A 25,914-nucleotide genomic window follows, 5' to 3' on the forward strand; every position below is an offset into this window, starting at 1 on the left:
TTACCAGAGGAAAACAGTTAAGCAAGCGACAGTACTCAGCTGTTTCACAGAATCCAAGATCTTGTTCAATGTTAGACACAATTTTTATTATACGTACAACTAAGAAAGAAAATATGCTGGTAATTAAACTAAGGCCAAATGCATTCTTTACACTGAAAACTTTTAATTTAAATTCACTTTAAAATTAGTTAAGCTCACTCGGGCATAAGTTTTTTGTTTGTTTTTTTAAATCAAGTATCACTCATGCATACCAAAAAAAAAAAAAAAAAGAAGTGAAATAAACACATTGGGTCTTCTGTTCAGAGTCCATGCAACAGTGATGTGGCTATTCTTGAAGACTCCTTCACTACTGTTTCTGGAGTTTTCTCCCAAGCCACTGATGCTCATTTTGCAAAGACCCATGATCCACAATCTCTTTGCACAAACCCCAGCAAGCAAAGGTGATCCGGTCTCACTGACTCAAGGGTACACGGTGCTTTCTGCGGTCTCTGAAGCATTTGGTTAGCTTGGCATGAAAAAGAGAGAACTGTAGTGCTTTCGCCAACAACGTTTATTCCATTAACATAAAAGTTACTCCCCGCTCTTCTGTTTCTGTGCCTGTGCTCACAAAAGCTTTTAATCTCAGTGTTAAATCACAGTATCCTTTTTTTTAATTTTATATTTAACAGCTTTCTTTCTTTCTTTCTTTCTTTCTTTCTTTCTTTCTTTCTTTCTTTCTTTCTTTCTTTCTTCCTTTCTTCCTTCCTTTTTCCCTTTCTTCCTTCCTTTTTCCCTTCCCTTCCCTTCCCTTCCCTTCCCTTCCCTTCCCTTCCCTTTCTTTCATCACAGTATCTTTTTGAAGGCATTTTTAAAGCAGTTGAACTCAACACACCAACAATGCACTTAACCTCTGTAATACGCACCTGGCTCACGCAAACCTAGTGACACTAAGTCACAACTGCCGCCTGGCTGACAGCCATTTTAAGAAACATACCAATTTCAGAGATGCGAAAAAAAGTTCATCTTAAGAGTAGGTTAAATACCCTTTCATCTGTACTTTCCTGATTTTCCAAGTTCTCTGTAAAGAACAATTAACATTTATAATCAGAAAAAAAGTTGACTGAACTTGTTTTGGAAAGCTGAATCAATTATGCAATCACTCAGAATTATAGTTTCTAAGCACTACAGAGTAACAGGAGTAAAATGTCATGAAACAACATTAAGGAAAAGGGGAGAAAAGGCAGAATATAAAAAAATCTGATCTATCACGTGACTATGATCATCAGAAACACACATTCACATGGAAGAGACTGGAATGAAAGCTACCAAAATGTTAACCACAATTTCCTCGTGGGGATATAGATGACTTCTTTGAAAATTGCATTTTGCGGGTATTTTCCAAATTTTCTCTAAAGATATATATTACTTTAAAAAGCACAAAAAAAATGGCTGTAAACGTAAATGTAACGCTGTCACATAAACCCCTGTCCCTGCTGAAGGCATTTAGAAGTGTTACAGACACACATTCGTAGTTTTAAAATGTGAATTCTTGTTTAATTGAAGGAAATACTTGATCAATAAAGTGAAAGTTCATGCATACGTACTCAACTCTCTAGAAGCAGCTTTTTAAAAAGGCATGGAGTTGGCTGGCAAGGGCTGTGGGTTGGGAGCTAAGGGCACGGTGAGCCCAAGGCCCCCTCTGGACCAGGCCTCAAGCTGCCAGCATCCACTCCCCTCCCTCTGTCCTGAGGAGCTTCTGGCCAGTTCCAGGCCCTCAGGACAGGCAGACTCACCCTCAGCTCCAGGCCTAAGGGCAGCCACACTCCTTACTATTCACTGGTTCATGAATGTGACTTGATTCATAACAAGGGGCAAAGGGGAAAAAAAAATGACTCACTGGGCTGAGAACTTCTGGAAGCCAGTGCCCCCCAGCCTCCCAGGCCGTGTCCAGTGGGCAGCGGGACCCACAGCTGCTGGGTACAGGCTCTCACAAAAAAAGGGCAGTCACTCCCCACGTCCTGCGGACCTCCAATTCTGTGAGCAAGGGCGTCCTAAATCATCCCACTGGTGCCTTCCGTGGGCTTGACACTTTTCAAGTTGTGTTGTTTCTTCCAGGTCTTGATATAGAATGTGCAGAGTCCTCGTGCAAAATAAAAATGCAGGGTTTCCTGTTCAATTAATCAAGAATTTCAAGACGGTCACCAGCAGAGCATTAAACCAAGGGCAGGGCCCTTCACAGCCGGGGGCCCAGTGAGACTGGATGAGTCACATACTGGTGAAGCCAGCTCTGGTTTCTCCCTTACTGGTTAGTATCAAGGAAGGCTCTCCCTTGGCCTTATGACTTCAGTCACCTCCTATCAATGGTTGCCATGCCATCCTCAAGGTCCCAACTTGTTTCTCCTACCTGTCCCTTCTGTAAATCTTATCAGCCTACATGTTCCAAAGTGCAGGTTCAAACCTGCACTGCTTATCTCCCCGACCCGGCTCCCTGGCCTCAAAACGTCTGATTCCCCGTCACAGGCAGTGACACTACCCACCACCCAGTTACCCATCTCGTGCACCTCCCTCTCTCACTCTCACCGCATGTTCTTCCTCAAGTCCTGTCGCTTCTACCCCTGCCATAGCACCCCAGCACGGTGCTCGCCTTAGGTATCAAAGGCACGAACCTTTGATGAGTTTCACAACACTCTCTACTCTCCCTTTGTCCCAGTCTCTGGCCCACTCCAGGCCACATCAGAGCCAGAAGGCTCTTTTTACGGCACAGATCTAAGCACGTCATTCACCTGCCTCCAAGTCCTAGGATGACAGATGACCCCTTTTAGAGAATACTGTGCCAGAAACATTTTTTTTTTTTTTTTTGAGAGCTATTCATCTTAAGAGATCTTGTAATTCCACCTCTGGCAATCAAACCTCACTGAACAATGATGCTCATCACAGCATTACTTACTTTATATAAAATTTAGAATATCAGTAGCAGTTAACTCATATTGGGTGCTCGGTGTCTGCCAAGCACGTACTAAACATGTTCTCATCCAAGTCCTAAAAGAAGTCTATAAACACGTAGGACACGCAGGCTGGGAATGACTGCCTTGCCTACGGTCACTTCTAAGTTACTGGCTGACAGCGATTTTAAGAAACATTTCAATTTCAGAGATGTGAAAAAATGTTCATCTTAAGAGTAGGTGAAATACGGTTTTATCTATACTTTCCTGACTTTCTAAGTTCTCTGTAAAGAACAATTAACATTTATAATCAGAAAAAAGTTGACTACACTTTTTTTTGGGACCACCCAGGGTCCCTGTGACCCACGCGTTTATTCCTCACAGGTAATGATTAAGTAACTGACTGCTCATGTACTTAATGGAATGCTACCGTTCAAAATTAGTTACGAATACTATTTCACAATACGAAAAGTGCTCACGTTTAATGCTACGTGAAAAAGCGGGATGCGAAATACAGTATAACTTCTTTTTAAGTACAGGGGAGACTGGGAGCAGGTGCGCGGGAACGTCAACAAGTGGTAATACGGTAGACCTGAAAACACTTTTTCTGTCTTCTGCCGTTGTGCGTTTTCCAAATTCTAGTTAATACGATAAACGCCTACAGGACTGCCAATTACCCGCAGAATGAAAAAGCGGTGCCCGCACTGGGCCCTAAGGCGCGCCCCGGCCCCGCCACGTCCGGTCCCCGCCCCCGCGGGGCTCCTACCCAGCCCCAGGCGCCCGCACCACGTCTCCCCGCGCTCCCGACACCCCGCAGGGGCTCGCCCTCCTCCCGCTGCGGCCCGGAGCCCGATCCAGCGCCAGGCGCCCAGCGAAGGCGCCGCAGCCGCCGCCCCGCCCCCACAGCCCCTTGTGACGCAGCCCCGCCCCGCGCGCCGTTTGTCTCACGTGACGCTGCCCCGCCCCCCACAGTCCCACGTGACGCCGCCCCGCCCCGCGCGCCGTGCGCTTTTAAGGCCGCCAGGGCGGCTCTTCCGCCTCCCTCCGTGGGAGCTGTCGCCGTGCTCCGTGTCGTTTCAGCCGCCGATCACTGGGCGGCGCGCGAACCGACGCTTCGGACTCGCAGGGAGCCCGAAGGCCGAGGACGCCTCGCCTGGATCCGCGTCAGCGCCATCCCACCCCCGCTGCGGGTGCGGGGGCGCCCGGCCCCGGGCTGCCGGCTGGGGGCGGCCCCTGCGCGTGCGCGCCGCGGGGCACTGTGGGGCGGCGTCCCCGCGTGCGGGTGCGGGTGCGCGTGCGCCGCCTGTTGCCTCCGCCCGCTCTCTGCCCCCGGTGATCGAGGGCCGGGGGCGGCCGCCGGCGAGAGGGAGGCGTCGCCGCGGCCCTGCCCTCTGACCCCCGTCCTGTGGGCCCTCCCGGGCTGTCGCGTGTTCCTGGAGGTAGTGGTTCTCAGCCCTGCTTTGAACGTGTGTCTGTAAGTATTCATGCTCTCACGTGTGACGTCGAATACGTTGCTGCTCTTTGCACAGAAGCACACGTTTGCAAAAAGTACACGGGGCTGGAGAGGGGCATGTCCAGTGATGCTTGATGGGATTTTGATGCACTGCCAGAGTTGAGAACCACGGCCTTAAACTGTGCCTCCAGGCTGACTTCTCTGCCTCCTCCCTCCTTTCCCCAAGACCTGGCAGGTGTCTAGGTCAGAGTTTTTGCGTTAGGTACAATTAAATGCATCACGAAGTAAATGGGTTGCAACCAACATTAAAAAAAAAAATAGAAAATCTCAGTGCATTTCACATAATAAAAGTAAGAATTGTGAAAGTCCTGATTGTGTGTGTGTGTGTGTGTGTGTGTAGATGGTATTTACCCTCCAAACTTAGGTGCTTTTTTGAGAGTGAAAGGAGGTGCAGTATAATTACTGCAGGACCAAAGTTGTAATCTGAGGCTTTCGCTGGTCAATCAAGACATACGGTCCTCTCTATGTAAGTACTCAGTCAGAATATAAAATGTTACAGACATTGCCATGGTCCCCAGCCATGTCTTTGCCCGGAAGTCTTCAAGGACGCCCCATGACCTCCAAGGATTACACCCAGTGCCGTGGAAGGCTCCTCAAAATTCAGTGTCGCCCAGTCTGGCTTACTATTAAGGGTTTCTGTCACTGCTCCCAATACACTCCTTCACTCCTGGTTGCTCTCTAGAAACCACCTTTTTCTTTTCACCTAATGCACAGCCATCACTCACCTTGTAAAGCAAGTTCAAGCATCACCCCCCCCTCCCCGACCCCAATCCAGAATGGCCCTGGTTGAGCACCACCTCTCCTTGGTGTCACTTTGCAACACAAATTCCAGTTAATTCTTGAGTCATCCATCCTCATGTTGTTTACATGGTTCTCCCCCAACAGAATACATGATCTTAATTTTTTATAAGTGTTTGTATTTATGTAAGAATATAAACCTCAGTGACGATGATGGTTGTCTCTGGATGATGAGTGTGCTAATAATGTTAGTTTCCAAAATTTCCGGAGAATTTGCATCGCTTGTATAATCTAGGAAAAAAGAAAAGAAACAATTGTGTTGAATAGCAATGAAAAATTCCACTTCTATTTCCTGTTGGTAGTCTAGAGCATAGTCTTCTAAATTTTTTATGTACGTTTTTATACATAGTTTTTGTGTTGAAGTAATTTTACATGTACAGAAGTGTTGCAAATACAATAAAAGATATAAAAATTGATAAATTGGACTTCATGAAAATGTAAAGCTTTTGTGCTTTGAACACCACCATCAAAGAAGCAAAAAGGAAACACACAGAATGGGAGAAAATATTTGCAAAGTATATATATAAGGATTCAGTATCCAGAATATGTAAAGAACTTTAACAACTTAATGAAAAAGATAAACTAAAAAGTAAAGAATTGGAGTGGAAATTTCTCCAAAGAAGATACAGAAATGGCCAATGATTGCACATAAAATAAGCTCAACATCCTTAGTTATTAGGGAAATGCAAATCACGGCTGCAATTAGGTACTACTTCATGCCTTCTTGGCTGTAATGAAAGGGACAGACAACACAGGTATTGCCGAGGATGTGGAGAAGCTGGAACCGTGGCACTTCACTGGTGGGAATATAAAATGGTGCGGCTACTTTGGAAAATAGTTTGACAGTTCCTTAAGAAGTTAAATGTAGAATTATATGACCTAGCAGTTCCGATCTTAGGTATATACCCGAGAGAAATTAAAACATGTCCACGCAGAAACTTGTACACAAATGTTTATAGCAGCATTTTTTTATATTAGCCAAAAGGTCAAAACAACCCAAATGTTGAATGAGTAAGCCAAATGTGGTACAGCCACACAATGAAATGATTTGATAATACAAAAAAATGAAGTACTGATATACGCTACGACATGGATGTATTAGATTTCTGGGGTTGTCATGACAGTACCGCAAGCTGGGATGCTTAATAATTATCTCGCGGTTTTGGAGGCTAGAAGTCTGAAATCAAGGTATTGGCAGGATTGGTTTCTTCTGAGGACTGTGGAGGAGTATCTTTTCTAGGCCTGTCATCTAGCTTCTGGTAGCCTCAGGCATTCTGTGGCTTGTGGACGCTGTTCTTCCTGTGTCTTGACATCGCCTTCCCTCTATGTGTGTCTATCTCTGTGTCCAAATTTGCCCTTTTTATTAGGACTCAGTGACTGGATCAGGGCCCACCGTGCCGAATGACCTCATCTTTACTTGACATCTGTGAAGACTCAAATTTCAAATGAAGACACGTTCACAGGTGCTGGGGTTAGGACTTCAACATCTTTTGAGGGTACACAATTTAACACATAAAAATGGATGAAAACATTATGCTAAATAAAAGAAGCCTGTCTCAAAAGGCCATGTTGTATGATTCCATTTATATGAAGTGTCTAGAATACGTAACTCTGTAGAGATAAAGTATATTAGTTGTTGCCTAGAGCTGAGAGGGCAGAGCTAGGAAGTGATTGCTAGTGAGTAAATTATATGTCTGTAAAGCTGTTTGAAATATAATCACAATACACAGAGTTTTTGTATACCCTTCAGCATCTAACATTAGCATATTATGTAACTAATATAATGATCTGAGAAAATTAACATCTAAATAATACTTTTTATTAGTTTACAGATTTCACTTAAATTTCACTAATTATCCACATCACGTCCTTTTTCTGGTCCAGGATTCAACTTAGGATCTCATGTTGCATCTGTTTATCCTGTCACTGTAGCCTCCTGCAATCTTAGATGACTTTTAGTCTTTCTTTGGCTTTGATGACCTTGACAGTTGAAGAGTATGTGAAAGTTATTTTGTAAACTGCTCCTCAATTTGGGTTTTCTGGTTGATGAGGTTAAGGTTATGCATTTTTGGCAAGACTATTACAGAAATGATGTTTTGCACTTTTTGGTGCATCATATTAGAGACACGTGACATTGATAAATCATTACTGGTTAAGTCTGATTATTTTGTTAAGTCATTTGTCAGATTACTCCACTGTATAGCTAAACATGTTTCTTTTTAAATTAAGTGGATTGTGAGGAGAAACTTTGAGATTAAGTAAATATATTATTTTTTAAAATCAGACTTTCACCCAGTGATTTTTTAAAGAGGTTTTCATTTTTTATTAATTTTTTAACATTTTTTATTGATTTATAATCATTTTACAATCTTGTGTCAAATCATCCAGTAATTTCAGATTCCATTCTTGCTTACAGCAGTTATTACTGTGGTATTTACCAAGTGGTAATTTTCTATTTCGAGTTTTCTTTCTACGTTTGTTAAATGGAATTCTGCTGTAAGGAAGAGCTGTCCTTTCTCCTCCATTTACTTACAGATAGTCTTTGACTTACAGTGGTTCAACTTACACTTCTTTGAAGTTGATTTGAAAGCAACAGAAGTTCAGTAGAAACCATACTTTGAATTCTGAGTTTTGATCTTTCCCTGGGCTAGCGTTGTGTTATGATGCTCTCCTGTGATGCTGGGGAGCAGCAGTGAACCAGTAAGCCCCACAATCAGGAAGGTAAACAACCAGTACACTTACAACCATTCTGTACCCATGGGGCCATTTTGTTTTTACTTTCAGTACAGCATTCAGCAAAATACACGAGATTTTCAGTACTTTAGTACGAAATAGTCTTTGTGTTAGATGCTTAAACCCGATTGCAAGCTAGCGTTGAGTGTTCTGAGCATGTTTAGGACAGGCTAGGCTAATCTGCGATGTTTAGTAGGCGTATTAAGTGCATTTTCAACCTATGGTGGGTTTATCAGGACATAGCCCCATCTTACACTGAGGAAGATCTGTATTTATTCAGGTATCTTGTTTATATCAGTATGGACCCATGGATGTTTATTCTGTCGGTTTTAATCCATTAGTGTCATCATTTAATATGCTTCTCAAGTCATCCCAAATTTGGCCATTGAGAGCTTGTTGTCGGGAGAGTCTAAGGTGGCCTCTGACTGATACCTATCTCCTAGTATTCAGGCTCTTTTGTGATCTCTCCTTGAGTGTGGGCTGGATTTAGTGATGTTTCCAATGAATAGAGAAGTTGATGGGATGACACGTCTGAGCTTAGGGTCCATCTTGAGCAGACCTCTTGCTCTCACACTCTCTTGTTTCTTTGCTCCCTAGGTCCCTCACTTCCTCACTGTGATGGAAACTAGCTGCCGTATTGTAAGCTGCCCTGTGGAGAGTCCCTTGTGCCAAGGAAGTCAGGTCTCTTAGCGATAGCTAGTGAAGAACAGGTCCTCAGTCTAACACTCCACAAGAAACTGAATCCTGCCAACACCATATGAATGAGCTTGGAATTCGATCCTTCCCCATTCAAGCATTAGGATGATCCTGGCTGACAGCTTGACTGCAACCTACTGAAAAAACTTGAGCCAAGGGAATCTGTGTTAGTTTGCCAGGACTGCCATAAATACCATATAATGAGTGATTTAAATAACAGAAATTTATTTTCTCACAGCTCGCGAGGTTAGAAGTCCAAGACCAAGGTGCTGGCTGCCTTGGCTTCCATGAGGGCTCTCCTCCTGCTGTGTAAATGGCCTTCTTCTCACTAGGTACTCGCAGGGTCTTTCCAGGGTGCGTGTACATGGTGAGTGGGGTAGGGGGTGAGCACTAGTTCTCTCAGTCCTGTTGGATCAGAGCCCCACCCTTATGACCTCATTCAACCTTAATTTCTTCCATAGAGACCCCATCTCCAAATTTAGCCACACTCAGAGTTAGGGCTCCAACATATAAATTTTGAGGGGAAATAAACATTCAGTCCACAACGGTAATGAAAGGGCTACATGCTTCCTCTGCTTCACCCTAAGATCAGGAATAAGGCAAGTTTGTTTTCACTACTATCCATGTTATACTGGATGCCCTAGCCATTTTTTTTTTAAAGGCAAGGACAAGAAATAAAAGGCAGACTGGAAAAAAGTAAGTATTCACAAAAGTATTCGCATGCTTGTCTACACACAAAAATCTGAATGAGATTACAAAAAGCTTCTAGAACTATTAGCGGTTTAGCAATTACAGATGCTAACCCCACATAGGACACCCCCCAAATATATCATGCCAAAGTACATCATAGTCAAAATTTTGAAAACTAAAGACAAAAAATCTTGAAAGCAGAAAGAAAAAATATTTTACCTAGAAGTGGAAAGCAATTCGAATGGCAGAAGGCTTCTTATCAGAATCCAAGGGGGCTAGAAGGAAGGGGCAGTCACATTTCCAAGTGCTGTAAACAAAGAACTGTAACTCAGAATTCTATATCCAGTGAAAACATTCTTCAGAAATAAAGTGGATATCAAGACACTTTCAGATTAAGGAAAACTAAAAGGATTTGTCACCAGGAGTTCTACCATATTAAAAAAAAAAAAAGGCTAAAGGAGTTTCTTGAATTGGAAAGAATGATAAAAGAAGGAATCTTGAAATATCAGGAAAGGCAGTAGAACAATCAAGTAAAAATATTAGTTAATACAATGGATTTTTTCTCTTTAAGTTTTCTAAATTAGATGAAAATTTAATAATAAATAAAATAAAATAAAATAATAAATAAAAATTGCAACATTGATGTGCATTTCAAAAGCATGTAGGGGAAATATTTAGGACAATTTTATTATAAATGACACAGGGTACAAGAATTTAAAGGATTGTAAGGTTTTAACACTTCACTCAAATGGATAAAATACACCAAAAGTTACGTATGCATAACATAATGCCTAGAGCAACAAGTAAACACTTATACAAAGAGGTACATTGAAAAGCATCATTGATAAAGCACAATGTAATTCTAAAATAAAAGGTACAAGTCACTTAAAGGGAGGCCGAAAAAGAAAACAGGAAGGAAACAAAACAAAATGAAACAAAATCTCCACTGAAGTCCTAGCATATCAGTAGTTACATTAAATATAAATGTCTGAAAACACCAATTAAAAGAGAAGGACAGAGTAGATAAACAAACAAACAAACAAGACCTGCTATAAGCTCCCCACAAGAAACTCAGTTCAAAATTAATGGTATAGGTAGGCTGAAATTGAAAGATGGAAAAAGAGAATGCAACGCAAACTTTAATTTTTAAAAAAGCAGTAGGCTGTATTAATGGCAGATAAAGTAGACTCTATAGCAAAGAAAATTACCAGGGTCAGAGAGCATTTCATAATAATAAAAGAGTCAGGCTCTCAAGAGGATACGGCAATCCTAAATCTGTATGTACCAAAAAACAGAGCTGCAAAATACTTAAAGCAAAAATGGACAAAACTGGTTTTGGGGTTTTTGAGAAACCTCCATATTGTTTTCCATGGTGACTGCACCAACTTACATTTCCACCAATGGTGTACAGGGTTCCCTCTTCTCCACATCCTGGCCAACATCTGGCATTTCTGCTGTTTTTGATGATGGCCATTCTGACAGGTGTGAGGTGGTGTCTCGTTGTGGTTTTGATTTGCATTTCCTTGATGTTGGTGATGTTGAGCAACTTTCCATGTTCCTGTTGGCCACCTGCATTTCCTCTTTTGGAAAAATGTCTGTTCAGTTCTTCTGCACATATTTTAAATGGGTTGTTGTTTGTTTGCTTTTAAATTGAAGTACAGTTGATTTAAAATGTTGTTTTAGCTTATGGTGTACAGCATACATGGACTTGGAGGGCACTGTGCTGAGTGAAATAAGTCAGACAGAGAAAGACAAATACTTTAAGATATCACTTACATGTGGAATCTTAAAAAATACAGCAAACTAGTGAATATAACAGAAAAGAAACAGACTCACAGATGTAGAGAAGGAACTAGTGGTTACCAGTGGGGAGAGGGACGAGGGGGGGGGCAAGATGAGGGTGGGGGATTAAGAGGTGCCAACTCAGGTATAAAATAAGCAAAAAGGATGTATTGTGCAACATGGGAATCTAGCCAATATTTTATAAATACTATAAATGGAAATTACCTTTAAAAAATTGTGAGTCACTGTATTATATACCTGTAACATGTAACATTGTATGTCAACTACACTTCAATTTAAAAAATATGATATTGTAAAGTAAATACATAAATAAACTTTATTTATGAAAAAAGTTGACAGAACTGAGAGGAGAAATAGACAAATGCATGGTTATAGTTGGAGATTTCAAAGCCTCCCTTTCAACAATTGACTGATGTACACAGAAAATCAGCAAGGATATATGACTCAGCAGTACCATAAATCAGCAGGATCCAACACACACACACACACACACACACACACACACACACACACACACACACACCCCAGTTCACTCAACAACAGCGCAATAGACATTACTTTCAAGTTCCCACGGGTAGTTTACCAAGATCAACCACTTACCATGACAGGACTATAAAATAAATTCAACATTTTAAAGATAATTGAATTCATACTGTGTGTGCTTTCACCACAATGGAACCAAACTAGAAATCATAAGAGAAAGACAACAGGAAAAACCTCCAAACAATTGGAAACTAAAGAATAAGTTGCTAAGTAATCTTTGGGTGAGAGAGGAAGTCACAAAGGAAATAAAAACAACACATTGAACTAAATGAAAATGAAAGTAAAGCATACCAAGATGTGTGGCATATAACTAAAGTAGTGCTGAGAGAAAAGTTTATAGCACCAAATTCTTACATTAGAAAAGAGGAAAAATCTCAAGAAAATAATGTAAAATCTCACCTTAAGATCCTATAAAAAGAAGAGCAGGGTAAAACCCAGAGATGCAGAAATAAATAATATACAGAGAAATCAATGAAATTGAAAACAGAAAAACAATAGAGAAAGTAAACAAAAGATGATTATTGGAAAAGATCAATAATATTGACAAACTTCTGAGATCAATAAAGCAAAAAAGATAACACAAAGTAGCAATATCAGAAATGAAATGGGACATCACTGCAGAGCTTGTAGACATCAAAAGTAGAATGAGGAAGTATAAACAATTTTACATGCATAAATTTGACAACTTAAGTGAATGGACTAGTTCCTCAAAACTCACCCAATATGAAATACATAATTTACATAGTTCAACAGACATTACAGAAATTGAATTTTTAATTAAAAAACTCCCAAGAAAGAATCCGATGTTTTCAGTGGAAAATCCTACATATAAAGAATAAGCATTTCTACACACTGTCTTCCAGAAAACAGAAAATGAGAAATTCCCCAACTCGTTTTGTCAGGCCAGTATTATCCTGAAGCCAAAACCATACAAAGACCATTCATAAAAAAGAAAAACTACAGGTTAATATCTCTCAGGAATACAGATGCAGAAATTCTCAATGAAAAGTTAATAAGTAGGATTTAGCAATACATAAAAAGAGCTGTGGGATTCTGGGAAGACGGCCGAGTATGAAGTGCCAGGAAACTTGTCTTCTTGCCTCGACGATTGTACTGGCAGAATCTGCTTGATACAACTACGTTGGAACTCTGGAGTTTATTCAGACTTGCAACTTCAAGGGGAAGGCTTGAATGGGAAATTCCATGTGATTCTGGTCAATTTCTGCAATGGCCACCCATCCCCCACCCTCAACTCCGTGACAGTCAGTTGTGCGTTTGAACCAGAAGCAGCTTACTTGAAGCTTGCTGACTCAGAATGGACCATAAGGACCCTGTCCTCCAAATATCAGGAATCTGATTTCTGATTTGCTGCTTCTGATAATGTAAGTAAAGACATAGATGTGACAGCCAGTGCTGCACCATACCCCACATTGTTGCAAGCCTCTTGCAACAGCTGAAACAACTTCCAGGAGATTTAAAGAGCTGCAACTATTTTCGCCATCTTTATTTATCTCTTTCCCTCTTTTTTGGGGGGAGCAAGACATTTAATGAGCAGGACATTCAAAAGCAATTACACATACAGGGGAATTTAGAAAGTTACCATGCATGCCTAAGGAGAAACACAGGCTCATACAAGACCTCAGCCTGAGAAGATCTTAAGTTTATACCTCAGGCTGATCCCTGGCAGACAGCCTAAATTAAACAAAATATTAAAAATAATAAACAAAAGGAAAGGAAAGCCTGGGGAAATGGGACAATCTGTTTTCCAGACTTACTACACTATTAGATTCAAATACCAAGTGTTTCAACACTCCCTCTCCCCAAGTTATAAGACATACAAAGAAACAGGAAAAAACATTTTGCCATTCAAAGCAAAACAAAACCAAAAACAAAACACTGGTCAGAAAGGCCAGATGGCAGACACAACAGACAGAATTGAAATGCTAAAAAAACTAAAGGAAGACATGGAGACAGTCAGGACAATGTATGAACAAAATGGAGATATCAAGAAAGAGAAAATATAAGAATACATCAAAAAGAAATTCTGGAGCGGAAAAGTACAATACCTTGAATGAAAAACTCACTAGATGCATTCAAAAGCAGATTTGAGCAGAAGAAAGAATTAGTGAACTAGAAGCTAAAACAATTGAAATTATCAAGTCTGAGGAATAGAAAGACTAAGGATTGAAGAAAAGCAAACGAATCCTAAGAAACCTGTGGAAAATCTTCAAGAGGATCAACATACATTGCGGGAGTCCCAGGAGAGACTAACAGGCAGGGACAAAGAGATTATTTGAAGAAAAAATGCCTGAAAACTTTCCAAATCTGAGGAAAGACAAGAATAAAAACATTCAAGAACCTTAATGAACTCTTAATAAGATGAATTCAGAGAAAGCCACAAGAAGACACAAAAGCTGTCAAAAGAAAATCTTGAAAGCAACAAGAGAGAAGCGATTCATCACATAAAAAGGATCCTCAATAAGATTATCAAGTAGACTTTTCTCCTGAAACTTTGGATGCCAAAAGTCAGTGGGCTGGTATATTCAAAATACTGAAAGAAAAACAACAAAGTGTCAATCAAGAATCCTATATCTGCCAAAAACTGTCCTTTGGAAGGGAGGAAGGAATTAAACCCAAAGCTATGTGAAGGAATAAATAATAAAAAATAACAGAGATGAGTGAAATATAGATTAGAAAAATGATAGATAAGATGAATGAAAATAAAAAATGTATGTATTTTTTAAAGAACAACAAAATTGACAAATCTTTATCTGGATAGATGAAGAAAAAGAGAAGATTAAAAAGGATTCTGGGAAGATGGTGCAATCAGAAGCACCAGGAGTCTGTCTGCCCAACTAGGCAGCAGCTGCACCAGCAGAATCATCTAATGTATCTGTTTTGGAGCTCTGAAGTCTGTTGAAGCCAGGTAACTTGTAGCAGTAAATTGGTGAGTTTCTGTCAATGTCAGCTCCTAGCACAGTAGCAGCTACTAGTCTCCAACCTACCATCACATGGTACGCGGTTTGACTGTGCTCCTGGAGCAGCTTGACCATCTTGTGAGAAGCAAGGAGGGCAAAAAGAACCCTGTCCTCCAAATATCCGGCATCTGTGCTCTGATTGCTGCTTCTGATCACAGAGGTGACACAAAGAGGGGTCAGCCATTGCTGCTGCACCTCCCCACATTGTTGCAAGCCCCTCACCCTCTTAACTGAAGTGACTTAGACGGGAATTAAAGGGCCAGCACTTCTCCACAAACAATAAGTGCTGGAGAGGGTGTGGAGAAAAGGGAGCCCTCCTACACTGCTGGTGGGAATGTAATTTGATGCAGCCGCTATGGGAAGACAGTATGGAGACTCCTTAAAACACTAAAAATAGAGCTACCATATCATCTAGCAGTCCCACTCCTGGGCGTATATCTGGAGAAAACTCTAATTCAAAAAGACACAAGCACCCCAATGTTCACAGCAGCACAATTTACAGTAGCCAAGACATGGAAGCAACCTAAAAGCCCATCAACAGATGATTGGACAAAGGAGATGTGATGTGACACATGCACGCACGCACGCACACACAATGTAATACTATTCAGCCATAAAGAAGAATGAAGTAATGCCATTTGCAGCAACATGGATGGACCTAGAAGTTACCATACTAAGTGAAGTAAGTCATAAAAAACCAAATATTATATAATATCATTTATATATGGAATCTAAAAAAAGTTACAAATGAACTTATGTACAAAACAGAAAGAGACTCATAGACATAGAAGACAACCTTATGGTTGCCAAAGGGGAAAGGGAGGGGAGGGATAAATTAGAAGTTTGGAATTAGCAGGTACAAACTACTGTGTATAAAATAGATAAAAAAACAGATCCTAATGTATAGCAGAGGAAACCACTTTCAATGTCTGTAATAACCTATAATAAAAAAAATATACTTTTAATATCTGAATCACAGTACCACTGTGCTGTACACCAGAAACTAACACAACATTGTTAATCAACTATACTGCCATTTAAAAAAAGGCCAACACTCTCACCTCCCACCTTAAATTTTCACTTTTTCCACTTTTGGCAGCCACATGTTAAAGACTAGAATGTTCAGAAACAACTTCGTATGTGGGGAAAATTAGAAAGTTACTGTGCATTCTTAGGAAAATGCTCAGAAAGGATCAGAGAAGACCTTAAGTTTACTCCTTAGGCTACTCCTAAGCAAAGAGACAGCTTAAAACAATAAAAAACAAATTTAAAAAAAATGCCCAAGACCAAACCCTGGGAAATGGTGGAAGAATCTGATTTCCAGAATTACCACCAAATCAGTCCCTGAAAATACTTCATGACAGGTATATTGGACAAAGACTTTAAAACAATGGTCCTGAAGATGCTGGAAAAAAGTAAAGGAAGACGTGGAAACAGTTAAGAAAATGATGAGTGAACAAAATGGAAATATCAATAAAGAGATACAAAACCTAAAAAGAAGCCAAAACAAAATTCTGGCGCTGAAGAGTACAGTAACTGAAATAAAAGATCCACTAGCAGGATTCAAAGGCAGACTTGGCAGGCAGAAGAATGATTAAGCGAACTTGAAACTAGGACAATAGAAATGATCTAGTCTAAGGAACAGAGATAGAAAAGATTGAAGAAAAGCATCAGAGTCTAAGAGATACTGGATGCCATCAGAAAGGCAAAGGCACACATTGTGAGTCCCAGAAGAAGAGAGAGTCAGAGAAAATGTTTGAAGAAATAATAGCTGAAAGCTTCCCCAGTTTAAAGGAAGACATTCATGTAAACATCCAAGAAGCTCAGTGAACTCCAAGTTAAGATTCATGAAACAGACTTATACCAAGACACATGACATTTAATTTTCAAACTACAAAGGAAAAGAAGAAATCTTGAAAGCAAGCAAGCGGGAAGCAAATCATGACATACAAGTGATCCTCAAAGAGATTATCTGCAGATTGCTCATTAGAAACTTTTGAGGGCAGAAATAGGGGGGAGATATATTAAAAGTGCTTAAGGGAAAAAACTCACCCAGGATTCATGTATCCAGCAATACTGTCTTTCAAAAGTGAGGGAGAAATCAAGAAGCTGAAAAAAGTTCTCAAAAAGCTGAAGGAGTTTGTGAGCACTAGACTGGCCCTGGGAGAAGTGCGCAAGGGAGTCCTGCAAAGTGACAGGACATTAGACAGTAACCCAAGGCTGTATGGAGAAATAAAGATCTCAGTAAGGGTAAATACATGGGCAATTCTAATAGCTAGTATAATTGGTTTTTTACTTTTCTTTTTAAATATTTTTTATTGATTTATAATCATTTTACAATGTTGTGTCAAATTCCAGTGTAGAGCAGAATTTTTCAGTTACACGTGAACATGCATATATTCATTGTCGCATTCATTTTCACTGTGAGCTACCGTAAGATCTTGTGTATATTTCCCTGTGCTATACAGTATAATCTTGTTTATCTATTCTACAATTTTGAAATCCCGTCTGTCCCTTCCCACCCTCCACCCCCATAGCTAGTATAATTGTAACAATGGATTGTAGCTGCACTTTTTGTTTTCTGCATGACTGAAGACACCAGTATATTTAAATTAAAAAATTGATGTAACAGCTAGTATTAATGTAACTTTGGTTTGTAACTCCAAATCTTGTTCTGTATGTAATTTAGGAGATGGATGCATTTGAAGAGTTGTTGGTTTATGTTTTGGGGCACACGTATAGAAATGTGACTTGTGACGTCAGCAACCCAAAGAGGTGGGGACAGAGTGTCTAGGAGCTGAGTTTTTGTATGTTATTGAAGTTAATGTGCTATAAATTCAAATGTTTGTTACAGCATTAGGACATTAAATGTAATCCCCATGGCAGCTACAAAGACAATTGCTATTGAATATACACAGAAGGAAATCAAGAAGGAATGTAAACATTTCACTACCAAAACATCAACAAAACAAAACAAAACAAAACAAAATAAAAAAAAAAAAGAGAGAGGATTGCAAGGAATGAAGGACAAAGTTATAGGCCTGTAGAAAACCAAAAGCACAATGACAGAAATTAAGTGCTTCCTTATCAGTAATTACTTTAATTGTAAGTGGGTTAAAGTCTCCAATTAAAAGACAGCAATTGTCAGAATGCATAAAAACACATGATCCAACTATATGCTGCCTATAAGGGGCTCACTTGAGATCCAAAGACACAAACCATTTTTTGTGAAAGTGAAAGGACAGAGAAAGATGTTACATTTAAATAGTTACTAACAGAGGGCAGGAGTGGCTATGCTAATTTCAGATGGAATAGGCTTCAAATCAAAACTGGTTACAAGAGACAGTGGGCAGTACCTATCAGCAAATATTTGAATGCGGCAAGATGTAACAGTTATAAGAATTTATGCACTTAATGTCAGACCATCAAAATATAGGAAGTAAAAAATTGAGGGACTTGAAGGGAGAAATAGACAGTTCTACAAGAATACTTGTAGGTTCCAAGTATAGTTGATGTACAATATTATGTGTTACAGGTATACAACATGATTACAGATTTTTAGAGGTCATACTCCATTTATTGCTATTATAAAATACTGGCTCTGTTCCCCACTGTTGTACAATACATCGTTGTAGCTTGTTTTACATCTGATAGCTGGTACCTCGTAATCCTCACCTCCGTCTTGCCCCTCCCCCTTCCTTCTCCCCCTTGTTCAACCACTAGTTCCTTCTCTACATCCATGAGTCTGTTTCTTTTCTGTTATATTCACTAGTTTGTTGTATTTTTTAAGATTCCACATGTAAGTGATATCTTATAGCATTTGTCTTTCTTTCTCTGACTTATTTCACTCAGCACAGTACCCTCCAAGTCCATCCACACTGTACACCAGAAACTAATACAACATTTTTTTACTGCATGTATTTTTTAACTTTACATATATATACTGTTCATTGTTTCTAAGAACATTTAGAGCTTTAGCTTTTTAAATTTACACAGTTATTAAAGGAATAAAGTCAACCACAAAATAAGAATTAATTCAAAAAGATACACACACCCTGCTATTCACAGCAATATTATTTATAATTGCCAAGATAAACAACTCACCCATGAGAAAGATGGATACTTTGCCATTTGTGGCCTTTCATTCACTTTTTTTAAAATTTCAAAACCCAGAATTTTATAACTGGCATAAACATTTCCATTGCATTGAAAATGACAAAATACCCGGAAATAAACTCAACCAAGGAGGTTACTGATACTCTAAAAACCAAAAACTGAAATGACACAAAGAAATGGAAAGCTATTTTGTGCTCTTGGATTGGAAGAATCAACAATATCTAAATGGCCACACTACCCAAAGCAACCCACAGATCCAACGCAATCCCCATGAAAACACCCACGACATTCCTCACAGATCTGGAACAAAGAATTCCAAAATTTGTAAGGAACCACAAAAGACCCCAAACAGCCAAAGTAATCTTTTGTAGGCCTTTTTCCTTTTTCTTTCTTATTTTTGTTCTCTTTTCTTATGGTTTGATGACTAGAGAAGGTCCTTTAATGTTTGTTGTAAAGCTGGTTTGGTCGTACTGAATTCTTTAACTTTTGTTTATCTGTGAAGCTTTTGTTTTCTCCATCAAATCTGAATGGGAGCCTTGCTGGATAGAGTGTTCTTGGTTGTAAATCTTTCTCTTTCATCACTGCATGTGTCTTTTCAAATTATATTTTCCGCCAGCTGTATGCCCAGGAGTGGGATTGCTGGATCATGTGGTTAGTTTACTTTTGGTTTTTTGAGGAATCTCCATACTGTCCTCCATAGTGGCTGCTCCACTTTACATTCCCAACAACAGTGTAGGAGGGATCTTTTTTCTCCACACCCTCTCCAGCACTTGTCATTTGTAGACTTTTTGATCATGGCCATTCTGACTGGTGTGAGGTGTTACCTCATTGTAGTTTTGATTTGCATTTCTCTAGCAATTAGTGATGTCAAGCCTCTTTTCATGTGCTGTTGGCCATCTGGATGTTTTCTTTGGAGAGATGTCTATTTAGGTCTTCTGCCCATATTTTGATTGAGTTGCTTGCTTTTTTGGATATTAAGCTGTGTGAACTGTATATTTTGGAAATTAGTCCCTTGTCGGTTGCAAATATTTGCAAATATTTTCTCCCATTCTGTAGGTTGTGTTTTTCATTTTGTTGATGGTATCCTTTGCTGTGCAAGAGTTCTTAAGTGTAATCAGGTTCCATTTGCTTATTTTTACTTTTATTTCCATTACTGTAGGAGCTGGTTCAAAAGCAGTATTGCTGTGATTTATGTCAAAGAGTGTTCTGCCTGTGTTTTCCTTTAGGAGTTTTATAGTATGCAGTCTTAAATTCAGGTATTTAATCCATTTTGAGTTTATTTTTGTGTATGGTGTTAAATAATGTTCTAATTTCATTCTTTTACAGGTAACTGTCCAGTTTTCCCAGTACCACCTATCAAAGAGACTGTTTTTTCCTCCATTGTAAAATCTTACCTCCTTTGTCATAGATTAATTGACCATCGATGTGTGAGTGAGTTTATTTCTGGACTTTCTATCCCATTCCATTGATCTGTGTATCTGTTTTTGCACCAGTACCGTAATGTTCTGATTACTGTAGCTTTGTAGTATAGTCTGAAGTCAGGGAGTGTGATTCCCCCAGCTCCATTCTTCTTTCTCAAGACTAGGGGTCTTGTGTGTTTCCATAAAAATTTTAGCATTTTTTTCCCAGTTATATGAAAAATGTCATTGCTAGTTTGATAGGGGTTGCCATGAATCTGTATATTGCCTTGGGTAGTATGGCCATTTTAACAATATTGATTCTTCCAATCCAAGAACACAGTATATCTTCACATATGCTTGTTTCATCTTCCATTTCTTACATCTGTGTCTCATAGTTTTCAGAGTACAGGTCCTTTGCCTCCTTAGGTAGGCTTATTCCTAAGTATTTTATTCTTTTTGATGTGATGGTAAATGGGATTGTTTCCTTAATGTCTTTTTCTGCTATTTTGTTGTTAGTATATAGAAATACAACCGATTTCTCTGTATTAATTTTGTATGCTGCCACTTCACCAAATGCATTGATGGGCTCTAGTCATTTTCTTGTAGTGTCTTCGTGATTTTCGATGTATAGTGTCATGTCATCTGCAAACAGTGACAGCTTTACTTCTTTTCCAATTTAGATTCCTTTTATTTATTTTTTTCCTCTGATTGCTGTGGCTAGGTCTTACAAAACTGAGTTGAATAAAAGTAGTGAGAGTTGTCATCCTTGTCTTATTCCTGGAGGAGCAAATCTTAGAGGAAATGCTTTCAACTTTTCACCATTAAATATGATGTTAGCTGTGGGTTTGTTATATATTGCCTTTATTATGTTGAGTATGTTCCCTCTATGCCCACTTTTTAGAGAGTTTTTTAAAAACTATAAATGGATGTTGAATTTTATCAAAAGTCTTTCTACATCTATTGAGATGATCATATGGTTTTTATTCTTCGATTTGTTAGTGTAGTGTATCACACTGATTGAGTTGCAGATATTGAAAAATCCTTCCATCTTTGGGATAAATCCTACTTGATCATGGTGTATGATCCTTTTAATACATCGTTGGAGTTGATTTGCTTGTATTTTGTTCAGGATTTTTTGAATCTACATTCATAAGTGATACTGGCCTGTAATTTTCTTTTTTTCATGATGTCTTTGTCTGTTTTTGGTATCAGGGTAATGGCGGCCTCACAGAATGAGCTTGGAAGTGTTCCTTTCTCTGCAATTTTTTGGAATAGTTTCAGAAGGGTAGGTGTTAACTCTTCTCTAAATGTTTAGCAGAATTCACCTGTGAAGCCATCTGGTCCTGGACTTTTATGTGTTGGGAGTTTTTAAACTACTGATTTGATTTCAGTACTGGTAATTGGTCTATTTTTATTTTTATTTCTTCCTGGTTCAGTGTTGACCAATTGTACCTTTCTAAGAAATTGTCCATTTCTTCTAGGTTGTCCTTTTTGTTGGTGCGTAGTTGCTCATAGTAGCCTTTTATGATACCTTGTATTTCTGTGGTGTCAGTTGTAACTTTTTTTTCATTTCTGATTTTATTAATTTGTGCCCTCTCCCTGTTTTTCTTGAGGAGTCTGATTGAAGGTTTATCAATTTTGTTTATCTTTTCAAAGAACCAGCTTTTAGTTACATTGACCTTTTCTATTTTTGTCTCTATTTCTTTCATTTCTGCTCTAATCTTTATGATTTTTTTCCCTTCTACTAACTTGAGGGTTTTTGTTCTTCTTTCCCTTGTTGCTTTAGGTGTAAAGTTAGGTTGTTTATTTGAGATTTTTCTTGTTTCCTGAGGTAAGCTTGTATCTCTATAAACTTCCCTCTTGGAGCTGCTTTTCTGTGTCCCAGAGGTCTTGATTTCCTCCTTGACTTCTTCAACGATCCATTGGTTGTTTAACAGCATATTTTTTAGCCTCCACATGTTTGCAGGTTTTGCAGTTTTTTTTTTTTTTTTGTAGTTCATTTCTAATCTTACAGTGTTGTGGTCAGAAAAAGTGCTTGACATGATTTCAAACTTCTTAAATTTTCTGAGGCTTGCTTTGTGGGCCAACATATGATTAATTCTGGAGAATGTTCCATGTGCACTTGAGAAGAATGTGCACTGCTTTCAGATGGAATGCTCTGTAAATATCAATTAAGTCCACCTGGTCTAATGCATTTTTTAAAACCTGTATTTCCTTAATGATTTTCTGTCTGGATGATCTGTCCATTGATGTAAGTGGGGTGTTAAGCCCCCCCTCCATTATTGTGTTACTGTTGATTTCTCCTTTTACATCTGTTAACAGTTGACTTATACATTGAAGTGCTTCTGTGTTGGGTGTGTATCTATTTACAATTGTGCATCTTCTTCTTGGATTGATCCCTTAAACATGTCATGTCCTCTTTGTCTCTCTTAACAGTCTTTATTTTAAAATCTATTTTGTCTCGTACAAATATTGCTACTTCAGCTTTCTTTTGGTTTCCATTTGCATGGAATATCTTTTCCCATGCCCTCACTTTCAGTCTGTATGTGTCTCTAGCTCTGTGGAGGGTCTCTTGTAGACAGCATGTACATTAATCTTGTATTTGTATCCATTCAGCCAGTCTGTGTCTTTTGGTTGGAGAGTTTAATCCATTTACATTTAAGGTAATTATTGATATGTATGTTCTTACTGCCATTTTATTATTTGTTTTGGATTTGTTTTTATAGATCTTTTTTTCTTGTTCTTTTTATTTTCTCTTGTGGTTTGATGACTATAGAGTTACATTTGGATTCCTCTTTCTTTTCTGTGTGTATATCTATTATAGATTTTTGGTTTGCGCTTACCATGAGGTTTTGGTATAAAAATCTATCTATCAATATCTATATCTATACATGACTCTTTTCAGTTGCTGATTTCTTAATTTTAAATGCATTTTAGATACCCTGCATTGGTACCCTCCTCCCCTCATGATTACTTTTCTTGTTTCTAATTGTGGCCTTGTCTTTTTTACCTATAAAATTTCCTTTAACATTTGTTGTAAAGCTGGTTTGGTGGTGCTGAATTCTTTTAGCTTTTGCTTATCTGTGAAGCTTTTGGTTTCTTTATCAAATGTTAATGGGAGCCTCGCTGGGTAGAGTGTTCTTGGTTGTAGGTTTTTCCCTTTCATCACTTTAAATATATTGTGCCGCTCCCTTCTGGCCTGTAGAGTTTCTGCTGAAAAATCAGCTGATAACCTTATGAGAGTTCCCTTGTATGTTATATGTTGCTTTTCTCTTGCTGATTTTAATATTTTCTCCTTATCTTTAATTTTTGTCAATTTGATTACTCAGTGTGCCTTGGTGTGTCCCTCAGGTTAATCCTGTGTAGGACTCTGTGCATCCTGGACTTGGGTGACTGTTTCCTTTCCCAAGTAAGGGAATTTTTCAGCTATTGTCTCTTCAAATATTTTCTTAGGTCCTTTCTTTTCTCTCTTCTTTTTCTGATACTCCTATAATGTGATATTAGTGCAATTCATGTTGTCCCAGAGGTCTCTTAAACTATCCCCATTTTTTTCCCTTTTTATGGTTCTGCAGTAGTGATTTGCTCCTTTCTGTCTTCTAGCTCACCGACCTCTTCTTCTGCCTCATTTAGACTATGCCTGGTTCCTTCTAGTGTATTGCTTGCTTCAGTGATTGTATTCTTCAACTCTGCATATTCTTTATATTTTCTAACTCTTTGATAAAAACTTCCCTCTGTGCATCTATTCTCCTCCCAAGTTTTGTGATCATCTTAACAATCATTACTCTGAACTCTTTCTCAGGTAGATTGCCTATCTCCTCATCACTTATTTATTTTTGGGGGATTTTATCTTGTGCCTTTGCCTGGAACATATTCCTCTGCCACCTCATCTTGTCTAAATTTCTTTTTGTAATTTTATGTAGGTGAGTTATGTTTCTTGACCTTGGAGGAGTGGCTCTCTGTTAATGAGACGTCCCAGCAGTGCACTCCCCCCTGTCACCCAAGGGCCCCGGTCCAGCTGATTGCACTGTAGAGTCTGGCCTGCATGTGTGGACTCTTCCCACAAGCTCTGGAATTGTTGGTTTCTTGCTTATGGTATCTGCCCCCTGATGGATGAGGCTGGACTAGAGGCTTGTTCAGGTTTCCTGGCAGGAGTTGGTGCCTCCCCACTGCTGGTTGGAGCTTGGTCCTGGACCTCTGGTGGGCAGGGCTGTGTCTAGGGCTGTGGGCTCAGAAAGTCTGCTGATGGGTGGGGCTGTGTTCCCACCCAGTATGTTGTTTGGCCCAAGGCTTCACAGCACTTAAGCATGCAAACTGTTTGGTGGAGCTAGGTCTTGGCACTAGTGACCCAAGCAAGATGTCAGTCTCCAGGAAAGCTCAAGTAGATGAACACCTCACAAATGTCTTGCCACCAGCTTTCATGTCCTCAGGGTGAGCCACAGCTGCCCCACCCCACCTCCCCAGGAGACCTTACAAAACTAGCAGGCAGGTCTGGCCCAGGTTTCTATGAAATTACTACCTCTGTCCTTTGTCCCAACACGTGTGGGATTCTGTGTGCACTTCCCAAGAGCGTGAAGTCTCTGTCTCCCCCAGTCTCATGGTGCTTCTGCACTTAAGCCCCACTGGCCTTTAAAACCAGATATCCAAGGGGTCTTCTCCCAATGCTGAGACCCTGGGCTGGGGTCAGAACTATCACTCCTGTGGGATGGCCTCTGCAATTTAATTATTTTCCAGTTTGTGGGTCACCCACCCAGCAGGAAGGAGGCCTGACTATATCATGAGCACGTTCCTCCTACCATCCTGCTGTAGTTCCCTCTTTGTGTTTCCAGTTGAAGCAGGTCTCTTTTTTTGCTAGGTTCCAGTCTTTTTTTCCCCTCCTGTCATTGTTTAGCAGTCAATTGTGGTTTTGTTGTAATCATGAATGGAGGTGAGCTCTTGCTCCAGCTACTCTGCCATCTTGACAAGAAATCCTCAGTTCTCTTAACTGATTTTTTTGAGATATCTTCTAGTGAGTTCCAAGCCAGTATGTTATATTGACAGTCAGTTCGTAAGCAAGTTACTTAAGAAAATTAGACAGGGGAAGGGGGTGGAACTGAAAGTTAGACCATACCTTTGTATAATACTGATCAAAAAATACTCATTGTATCCTGCTCAAAAGTAGCTTATTCTTATTTTGCAGTAACTATTTAAAACTACATTTAGTAGTCATCAGAGTGCTCAAACACTGCCGTTCCCTGTGTTTAAGAACAGCCTCAAAATCTGTATTGAATTAGCAGCAACTGAATTGAATTGTTGTCTACTATTCATTAACTTTGTGTGTTTTAAGACTTGTGTATGAATTGTATATAGTAAATTCCTTATAAATCTTAAGTGACAAGAACTACTCTTATATGGACTAGATTTTATACTTTACATGCTTATATTTTGGTAACTTGAAAAAGTAAAGTAGAATTTGCCTTGTGACAAGTTTTCTCAGAAAGAAAAGGATTATACATCATGACCAATTGGGATTTTCCCCCCTAGAATTTAACGATGGTTCCACGTAGGAAAATCTATCATTGTTATACACCACATTAACAAAAGAAAGGGGGAAAAAGTCACATGATTATCTCAGTTGTTGCAGAAAAGGCATTTGACACAGTTTAACACATTCTCATAAAAAAAAAAAAACACTCAACAAACTATGAATAGAAGGAATACTTCAATATAATAAAAGCCATATATAA

General features: G+C 39.3%; 1 protein-coding gene and 1 long non-coding RNA gene across 3 annotated transcripts in view; one reads left to right on the forward strand and one right to left on the reverse strand.

Annotated features, from left to right (window-relative positions):
- Positions 1-812: 812 nt before the first annotated feature.
- Positions 813-3,807, reverse strand: LOC116660771. Of its 2 annotated transcripts, none has more exons than XR_004316387.1 (2): positions 3,688-3,807; positions 813-2,147 (listed from the first exon to the last, which is right to left on the reverse strand). It is a non-coding gene; the product is annotated as an uncharacterized LOC116660771 (long non-coding RNA). The 2 variants fall into 2 exon arrangements; XR_004316388.1 differs by having other exon boundaries at positions 3,708-3,791.
- Positions 3,808-3,956: 149 nt separating this feature from the next.
- The window catches only part of LOC102517879 (up-regulator of cell proliferation), an 88,362-nt gene continuing 66,404 nt past the window's right edge, over positions 3,957-25,914 (forward strand). The window contains exon 1 of the mRNA XM_032470980.1: positions 3,957-4,395. The gene's annotated coding sequence lies outside the window, so the exon portion shown is untranslated. The remainder of the gene's footprint in view (positions 4,396-25,914) is intronic.

Source organism: Camelus ferus, chromosome 31 (genome assembly GCF_009834535.1).
Source record: "Camelus ferus isolate YT-003-E chromosome 31, BCGSAC_Cfer_1.0, whole genome shotgun sequence".
Taxonomy (NCBI): Eukaryota; Metazoa; Chordata; class Mammalia; order Artiodactyla; family Camelidae; genus Camelus; species Camelus ferus.